Source organism: Danio rerio, chromosome 4 (genome assembly GCF_052040795.2).
Source record: "Danio rerio strain M-AB ecotype USA chromosome 4, GRCz13ab, whole genome shotgun sequence".
Lineage (NCBI taxonomy): Eukaryota > Metazoa > Chordata > Actinopteri > Cypriniformes > Danionidae > Danio > Danio rerio.
This window is the reverse complement of record NC_141024.2, coordinates 49,557,438-49,565,961: the sequence shown is the minus strand read 5'-3', so window position 1 is coordinate 49,565,961 and position 8,524 is coordinate 49,557,438. Positions and strand designations below refer to the sequence as shown.

At 36.2% G+C, this 8,524-nt stretch overlaps 1 protein-coding gene and 1 non-coding gene across 2 annotated transcripts in view; one reads left to right on the top strand and one right to left on the bottom strand.

Annotated features, from left to right (window-relative positions):
* The window catches only part of LOC137490965 (protein NLRC3), a 766,684-nt gene that overhangs the window by 476,918 nt on the left and 281,242 nt on the right, over nt 1-8,524 (top strand). The gene's annotated exons all lie outside the window — the stretch shown is intronic.
* On the bottom strand, nt 3,347-7,857 carry LOC101885800 (uncharacterized). The gene is made up of 11 exons (XR_015942552.1): nt 7,772-7,857; nt 6,979-7,203; nt 6,694-6,854; nt 6,444-6,591; nt 6,193-6,350; nt 5,720-6,086; nt 5,552-5,642; nt 5,316-5,466; nt 5,058-5,234; nt 4,751-4,959; nt 3,347-4,670 (listed from the first exon to the last, which is right to left on the bottom strand). It is a non-coding gene; the product is annotated as an uncharacterized LOC101885800 (transcript).

The window sequence follows — 8,524 nt, the reverse complement described above, 5'->3', positions numbered from 1 at the left end:
GAGATCTTTTTCGTAATAATTTTTATGTGGTTCAAGATATTCACGTTTGTGTTTTTCGTGTTCCGATCAGTGATCTTCGCAATAATATCTGATTATAGTATATGCAAAAACAGAAATATAGAGTAATTACTTTGAATATTAATGGGTTACTAAATCCGATTAAAAGAAGCAAACTTAAAATTAAAAGAGAAAACCAACAGATAATCTTCTGGCAAGAGACGCATCTTTCTGATACAGAACATAGGAAATTAGAACAATAGGGTTTTCTTTTCCTCATATAATAATGGTCGTAAACGAGGAGTAATGACATTGATCTCAAATAAAATCAACTTCCAATTAATTTCTAAGATTACTGATAAAGAAGGGCGATATAACTTAATTAAAGGAACTATCAACCAAAACAAAGTTACATTAGTTAGTATATATAGACCACCTGAAAAAGACAAAGCATTTCTCAAAAAAATAGTAAGTGTTATAGCCAAGAAGGCATCAGGAATGTTGATCTGTGGGGGAGACTGGAATGTACAACTTCATCCTAAATTGGACTCTTCTTCTAATAAGCAAATTAGTCAAGAAACTAGACAAATAAGATTTTTGATAAAATAATTAGGCTTGATAGATGTATGGAGAGACATATACCCTCTTAAAAAGGAATATACTTTCTTTTCTTCCACATGTCTCATTCTGGAATTGATTTATTTATTTATTTATTTATTTTTTTTTAGCTCAGATCAACATAAAAATAAAAGACTGTAAAATAGGAACAAGGGACATCTCAGAGTATGCAGGAGTATATTTAACAGTTTACCTGGACATTAAACCCAAAAAGACATTTTGGCGATTTAACCCTTATCATTTGAATGATTTAACATGTGTAGAATATGTTAAAAAAAGAACTATAAGAATATTTAAAACATAATGATAATGCAGAGGTGTCACCTAGTATCATATGGGACGCAGCTAAAGCTGTTACGCGAGGTAAACTTATAATGTGGGGATCAAGGGAAAAAAAAAACTGAATTACATAAATAATCTAAATATACAACTTGAAGAATTAGAGACTAAATATGGTAATAAGAAAGATCCAGATATTTTAACAATAGGGTTAGGGTTAAAGAAGTTAAAGCAAAACTCAATAAAATGTTTGATGAGCAAGTACAAATAAAACTTACATTTTAAAATTTTATGAAAATGGTCCAAAAAGCTCCTGGCATGAAGAATAAAGAAACGACAGGCAGAGAGGAGGATATTTAAAATCAAAGATTACAAAACTAAAATGATATGTCAGACATAGATGGCTTCTCTGCAGAATGGTATAAAATATTCAAAGAACAATTGATGTAAATGCTTTTTGAATGCTGTAATCATACCTTACATGAGTAATAACTTACATCTGATATAACAACATATCAGATATGTTGGAGTTTAAATCGCTGCATACCTATAAGATATCTATAAAATAAAATAATTCCCCATTACAGAAACCATGAAAAAGTTTTTGAACAGACGGCTCCTTCAACCTTTAGATCTATACAATTGAATAGATAATAAGGATGAATATATTACCAAGCCTACCTTTTCTGAATTGGAAGGTTTTCAACAATTTTCAAATATATATATATATATATATATATATATATATATATATATATATATATATATATATATATATATATATATATATCATAACTTTGATAAACAAGACTTTTTCCATTACCTTCAAGTTAGACACTACTTCAATAAAAGCATAAGAGATTCAGAAGACATAAAAACTACAGGAGTGCAGGTATTTATAGATGCTTACAGAAAAAAAAAAGATTAATAAAACAACTAGTATCAAGAATGTATTCCTGTCTGACATTAACATAGAAACACTCAACAATGTGTATCAGACAGAAATGGGAAGGAGAAGCCAATATAATAATAGCAAATGAGGAATAGTTAACTATTTGGGAAACACAGATGATCACAATTAATTCATAGAGGGTATTTATTAGGAAAATGTAATCAGGTTCTTTATGACATCTAAAATAAAATACTTTTAAACTAGAGATCAAAATATGGTGAAGGATGGAGAAAATGTGAAAATGTATTGGCAGATCATTTCAAAATATTTTGGAACTGTAATATTATACACAAGATTTAAATAGAGATAAATCTAATTATGGGATTAATTTAATTTTAAAACTATGTACCTGGGAATTTACTCTGCAGAAATACCAAAAATTATGTGTATCTTCTTAACACACTACTAACAACTAGCAAAAAGGCCATTACAAAGAAATAGCTCAAGGAAGATCCTCCATCTGTAGGCGAATGGTATGATATTGTTAAAGAGGTGTATGACGTGGAAGTACTGACATTTAACTTGAGACAACAAGCCTATAACATTTCTGCATACTGGGGTAAATGGTTGAGAAGAAAGTCTTGTTTAAATTTCATTGTGCTGCTTTTATTGTTTACATGTTTGGAGCCTGTTGATCTTTGACACGTAACCCTTAACAAAATTTTACATAGCAACATTTTATCAACGATAAATACAAATGTAAATAAGATTGTATTCTGTGACCTTTGACACTTGTATGTCTATTTTGCTTTCATGTTCCTTTAAAAAAATGTCTGTTTGCTTGCTTTTTTTATTGCTGTTTGTTTTGTTCTAAACTGTTTTGAAAAAAAAGTCATGTATCATCATCATCATCCACACACAAGCTCACAGCGTTCAGCATGTAGTTTTGCTGCTGTTAGATCAAAAACAGCTGCCATTCATGTTGATTCACTCTAAAAATAATTCTATTGGTCTGTCTGTCTTTATAAATAATGTCTGACATTTTACAATGAGTTTTGTCTAAAACAGATTGTCTTTTTTGTCTTTTGCTAAAATGAATTATTATTGTATTTGACTGTAACTATCTTTTTTAATTAGGCTAATTGCCTTATTCTCTTTAAAGAGCAGCTCTCATACAGAGACCATTATTTCAGTGTTTTTTCCAGGATATTGTGGATATTTGTGGATTCCTTCTTTCTTGTCCTCGCTGATTTCCTTCTGAGGGAAAAAATTGTAATTTGATCATTAAGTTGTTTTTCCCTGTCATTTTTATTTTGTTATTGATTTAAACTATCACATCACTTTTCAGGTGAAGGGGAAACAGTGTTGTACTTTTCTTAAAAAGCTTCAAATGTTTCAAATAATGAAGTGTATTTTGTGTTTTTAAGGATTGCATGTTTTTAAAAGGTATAAATTATTTAAATGATTGTTAATTATATCCCAACATTGTGACTGTGTTTACACTTTTATTTAGTTTAAAAAGCATATGAATCCACTGAAACTGAACTTTGTGACACTGGGTACTTTCTGCAACATTTTAATAAGAATGTGAAATAACAGCACAGTAGAACATATATAATAGTAATATCAGGTAATAACAACACTAAAGAAAATAAACAACTTCCAGTACATACAAGTGCAAACAAATGAACAAAATCTGAACATTAATCAAACAACATAAAGAAACATGGGTAATGAAGAATTAACATGCCAGGTTAATTCTCAGCATTGAGGTGCATGTCTGCTGACCTTAAAAGCCTTGGTAATCTGTAACAAAAAGAAGACGACAACCAGAAAGTGCACAATAATTTGGTTGAAACTTAAAGATGGATGGAAGGGAGGGTTAAGAGCAGTTTGAGCATACTTACCAGGCTGTAATTCCACATGTGTCGTACAGAATCCAGAGAGAGAGGAGAGATTATGGAGTAGCCTACTCACACTCTCACAGTTGCAAAAAGAAAACTTATGAGGTAAAAGAGCAAAAGACAAGAGAAAATACAATTCTCTGAAAGTAAAGGTGAATGGTTTGTAAGGCCCACTCATTCAACCTATTACAACCAAGTCTCTATTTGGAGAGCAGTGTTGTTGCTTGGCAGCGCAGAAAGAGTACTCCAGGGTGAGAAGAGCAGTGATGGTTGTCCAGAGAGAGAGGAGAGAATATGGCCACAGGTGGAAACTTGGAGTTGGACATGTTAGAAGTGAGTGAGTGTGGGGGATGGAAAGATGTTGTTTTACATCCAGTCCAATTCCAGCCCTTTCCCGGCAAAAGATCTCCTCTTTGAGCCATAATCATAGAATAACTCCTCATCACTCAAAATGTCTTTTGTAGCAATGAAGAGAATGATGTCTCTATCATTAAGGACATACAGCCTGGGCCGGATATTGGCTCTTTTGCTGGAGTGACGAATCAGGCGTCCATAATTGAACTTCATGGGATGGCACTGGCAACTTTCTTCATGTGCGTCAATGCACATGGCTTCATGTTGCTTGTTCTTATAAAAAAACAAATGGCCAGCTCTGATGCCGCTTGTTGAAGCAATTGCCATCCCATCTTCATGGCTAACCAGCTCGCCGTGGTATTCACAGACAATCTCCCCGATCTGAAAGGGTCTTTTGGTGAAAACACCATCGCCCTTGTCAGGGACGGGCCTGACAGTCAGTCCTTTCCAGCGTTGAGACAAAATCATTTTTTTCACAAAGCTGCTGTCGATGTCCAAGTCCAAGCTGGCAACAGGTTTCCACTGCTTCAGAACCACTGCAGCCTGTGGGACGTTTGATGTCCACCCTTGTTTGTCCATCCAGCGGCTTATTTTGGACTCTGATGGCTGCTGTCCAGCAAAGTGTTCTAGAAACACAAAACACATCAGTATTCGGCTATTCTCACTCAATTCCCCTGTTTGTGTCATTAATCATCTGTATACTCACCGAGAGCGTGCTGTTCACGCAGCTTGAGCTGCTCGCTACGCCAGCGGTCATAGCAGTGCCTCTCATGTTCTGAGCCACACAGCTCAGTCCTGCGTGCCCTTTTTGGAGGAGGCCCCTCCAGAGTCACTGGACAGAACTGCTCAAGAGTTTTGTAGGCCGTCTGTTCGTCCACCCTTGTCTCACAGCTGGAAGCTCTACTGGACCTTTGTCTATAAGATCACAAAAAAATAAATATTGAAGGAAGGAAAGGCAAGGCTGTGGGTTGCAAATTTAAAAATAAGGATCATCCCAGTTGTTAGATGCTTACGGTGTTTTCCCAGCGAGCTGATCTAGCACACTTAGAGCCAGAAACGGATCTGAAGATGTTCTCCTCATGTAGATTCTTTCAGCTGCCACCACATTTCTCTCCTCTTCTGACAGGTTTTGTGCTGCTGCCTCAAATGCTCTCTGGGCATCGCCACACATCACACTGGGAAGACTGTATCTGAAACACAAGGCATCGTAAGAAGGCAAAAAAGTAGACGTATGAACATGTAGAGTTAAAGACAGGTGTAATGTTGCTCACTTGTCATGTAGTCTTTTTAAGTCGTTGGAGGGATTATAAATTGATCTCCCACTACTTGACACAAAAAATGAATCAACTGCCACATCATCGCCGGTGCGGTTTTCTTGCAGCATTACTGGCCGCACCTCATTGAAGTACAAGTCGAACCACTAGTTAGAGAAAGGAAAAAAATAAGTCTAAATTTGACACAATACATTTATTGCTGTTATTATATAAAAGACAATCTAAACTTTCAAGTTCCTGTTCGTGTGACAATGGTACTTTGTGCTCCTTCACTGCAACACAGACACCATTCTCTATCCGGCTTCTCCCCTCCCAATCCTCAACCTGCAAACAGACAGTTTTGCACATTGATGAAGCATATAAGAACAAAGAAGACAATGTACGGAAAAACAAACACTTACAGTCATGTGTGTCACAATTCCAGGCCGCTGGACTAGCTTCAGCATGATAACAGCCTCCAGGTAGTACAGGACGAGCAGCCGTTCATTTTTAGTCAAACAGTCCCCTGTGATGGCTCCTGGACCCTGCATTTAGCATATCACGGCCTGGAAATCTTTGAATGCAGCCTCCAAAACAGCAAGGCAGTCCTTTGGCAAAACTTCTTTGCCACAACCAAACTCTGATTTTTTTGCTGTGACCTCCATGCTCACTTCTTTGGACTTGCCACTCTGTATTCCATACAGCGTATCCATAAAACTCCCACAGTCCTGGAACAGAGATGGATTGTTGTGGCGAATGTCCGTGGAGGTAATAATGTATTTCATGAACCTTGAAAAGAGATCAACATTGGGTTTGTTACAGTCAGAACACAGCACAGATGACATGATTAGTTAACATGTACATGGCACGCTTGTGGTGGTTCCACATTACTGACCTCTTGAGACTCTTCGAGTAGTTGAACACTGTCCATTTTGAGAGATTTGTATCTGACAAGATGTTAAAGTACTCTCGCACTTTTTCCACCCGCCGAACAAACATCAAGTTTGGCTCAGTGGGGTCCATGTAATGCAAGAACCTGGACACTGTTTCCACCTGAAAGGACACATTTCACATTAAAATAAACTGTACTGCATAAAACAACACCCATTCACTCATTTTTACATATATAATTTCACTTGAACTTACTACTTGTTTGCTGTTTTTATATCCTAGATCAGTGTAAAGGTACTTATTAAATCCTGCTAGAAGGGGGTGGTCAATGGAGTGCTTATTGTATAAGCCTTTTTTGACCATCTCCACCCTCACGGAAGAGGTCCACATCAGTCCACCTGTGCTGAAATATAAAAGCAGGTGATCAAAACGACTTTGTATATTAAAGAGAAGTCATATCCACAGTGTATATTTACTTTCTGGGAATGCTGATATAAAAGTATACCTCTGATAATACTCTTCAGAGCTCTCGGAGGCTCCAATGAACTTTCTGCACCTTCTCCAGAGCTTTGAGGCACAGAAGATGTTGTCGACCGAGCTGGTTCTGGGAGGACTGAAGGTAAGTTATTAATCACCAACCCCTTTGACTGCATCTCCGCAATCATCCTAAAACAAGGAACATAAAATAAGGTCAAATAAACAATACAAAAAATGTATATTTATTATTATATGCAGATGTTAGATTTGAAGTCAGATACATCAAATAAGATAAGCACAACTGAATACAAACCTGGCCAGAGGATTAGTAGAGTCCAATATGTCACAAATTCTTCCAAACTCCCAGAAACGTCCTCTGTGACAGAATTCAGACAACTCCTTCTTGGTCTCTTTGACGACAGCCTGGATCTCTGCTTCTGTGCTGTTCCTCATACACACCTTCCTGAGATGCCCAGGAAGAGAGTGAGGAGCCTTTTTGCACACAGGACAGAGGAAAAACATCCTGCTGTGGAAGGATCTGTGTGGATAATAAAATCAACATGTTACAGAATGAAGACACCGAGAGCAGCTTTGTGAAGGTTTGGGGTCCACCACACCCCACCCCCACTCCAGGTAAAGAAACAAAGGAATGAGCACACAAACACACACGGCAAAGTGTGCTGGATATTTTGATTAGAGTTTTAAGACAAAACTTAATTTCATATTAATATAATACTGTTACTAACCATATTATTTAAAACGTATTTAATAATATGACATTTATTATGGGAGAAGAATTAAATTGTCTCAATTATTTCTTAAACAAGATTATACCAGCAGCTAGGATTTACAAGTCAAATATAAAATAACAACACAACTAGTGTACAAACTGCTCTCCTCTCACAAATATCTGTCCTCTTCAGAGGTTTTCTAAACTTCTAAATTTAAAAGTTTTTTATTTATTTATCTAGAAGTACTAAGTTCTAGAAGACTCTTAGATTTTTAAAGATTTGACTTCCACAATCTAACTCCACTGATAAAATGATACAAGCTAAACTGAGTTTAAGAAGCCTGCTGCATAAGGCATACTGACTAAATCTACTTACTGTTTGGAAGCCATTTCTGACGTTGAAATGTGAGTTCTGTCCACTGGTCAAATGCAGCAAGCTGTAGTTGAAAATGATACAACTGTAACTTTACTGAGATGAGATGGGCCTCTTTAACCTGAGCTGGCAGCAGATCAACAGCCTATCTGGAGACAGCATCCAACAGCAGCACAATCTGCCCATCCCCAGGTGTTAATGGCCCAATAGGAGCAGCAACAACTTTAAAACAGTTACTACAACTGGGGTCCGTTCTTCGTACGTGGATTACTCAGTTAACTGGATTTGGATATTGACAATTTGACACGATCCAGGATCGTTTCGTTCTTCAAAGCTGATCCGAGAGATGTTGTCATAGCAACAGTTCTGCTAGGTCAAACCTGATCGGGAGCAGGTTTAATTCATATAAACAGGATTAGATCGGCTTAGTTCAAGCAAAGATAATACAGAAAGTATGTTCCGAATTACGATATTTTCTTACAGTAGTAGTTATATACACTTGGGAAAATGGTACATATTTTTTAACTATATATATAAAGTTATAGTCATTAATAAAATAAATTAAGTTATACATATTAATAAAACGTATGCAATCTGCACCCTCGATATAGAAGTACAAAGACTGCCACCTGGTGGTGCAAAAAGAAAACTTATTGATATGAACTTTTTAGATCGCTTTAGTACAAATTGTGTACAATAGAAATGCACAATATGTGACTTTTTTAAAGCAATAATACATTTATGCAGTCATAAACA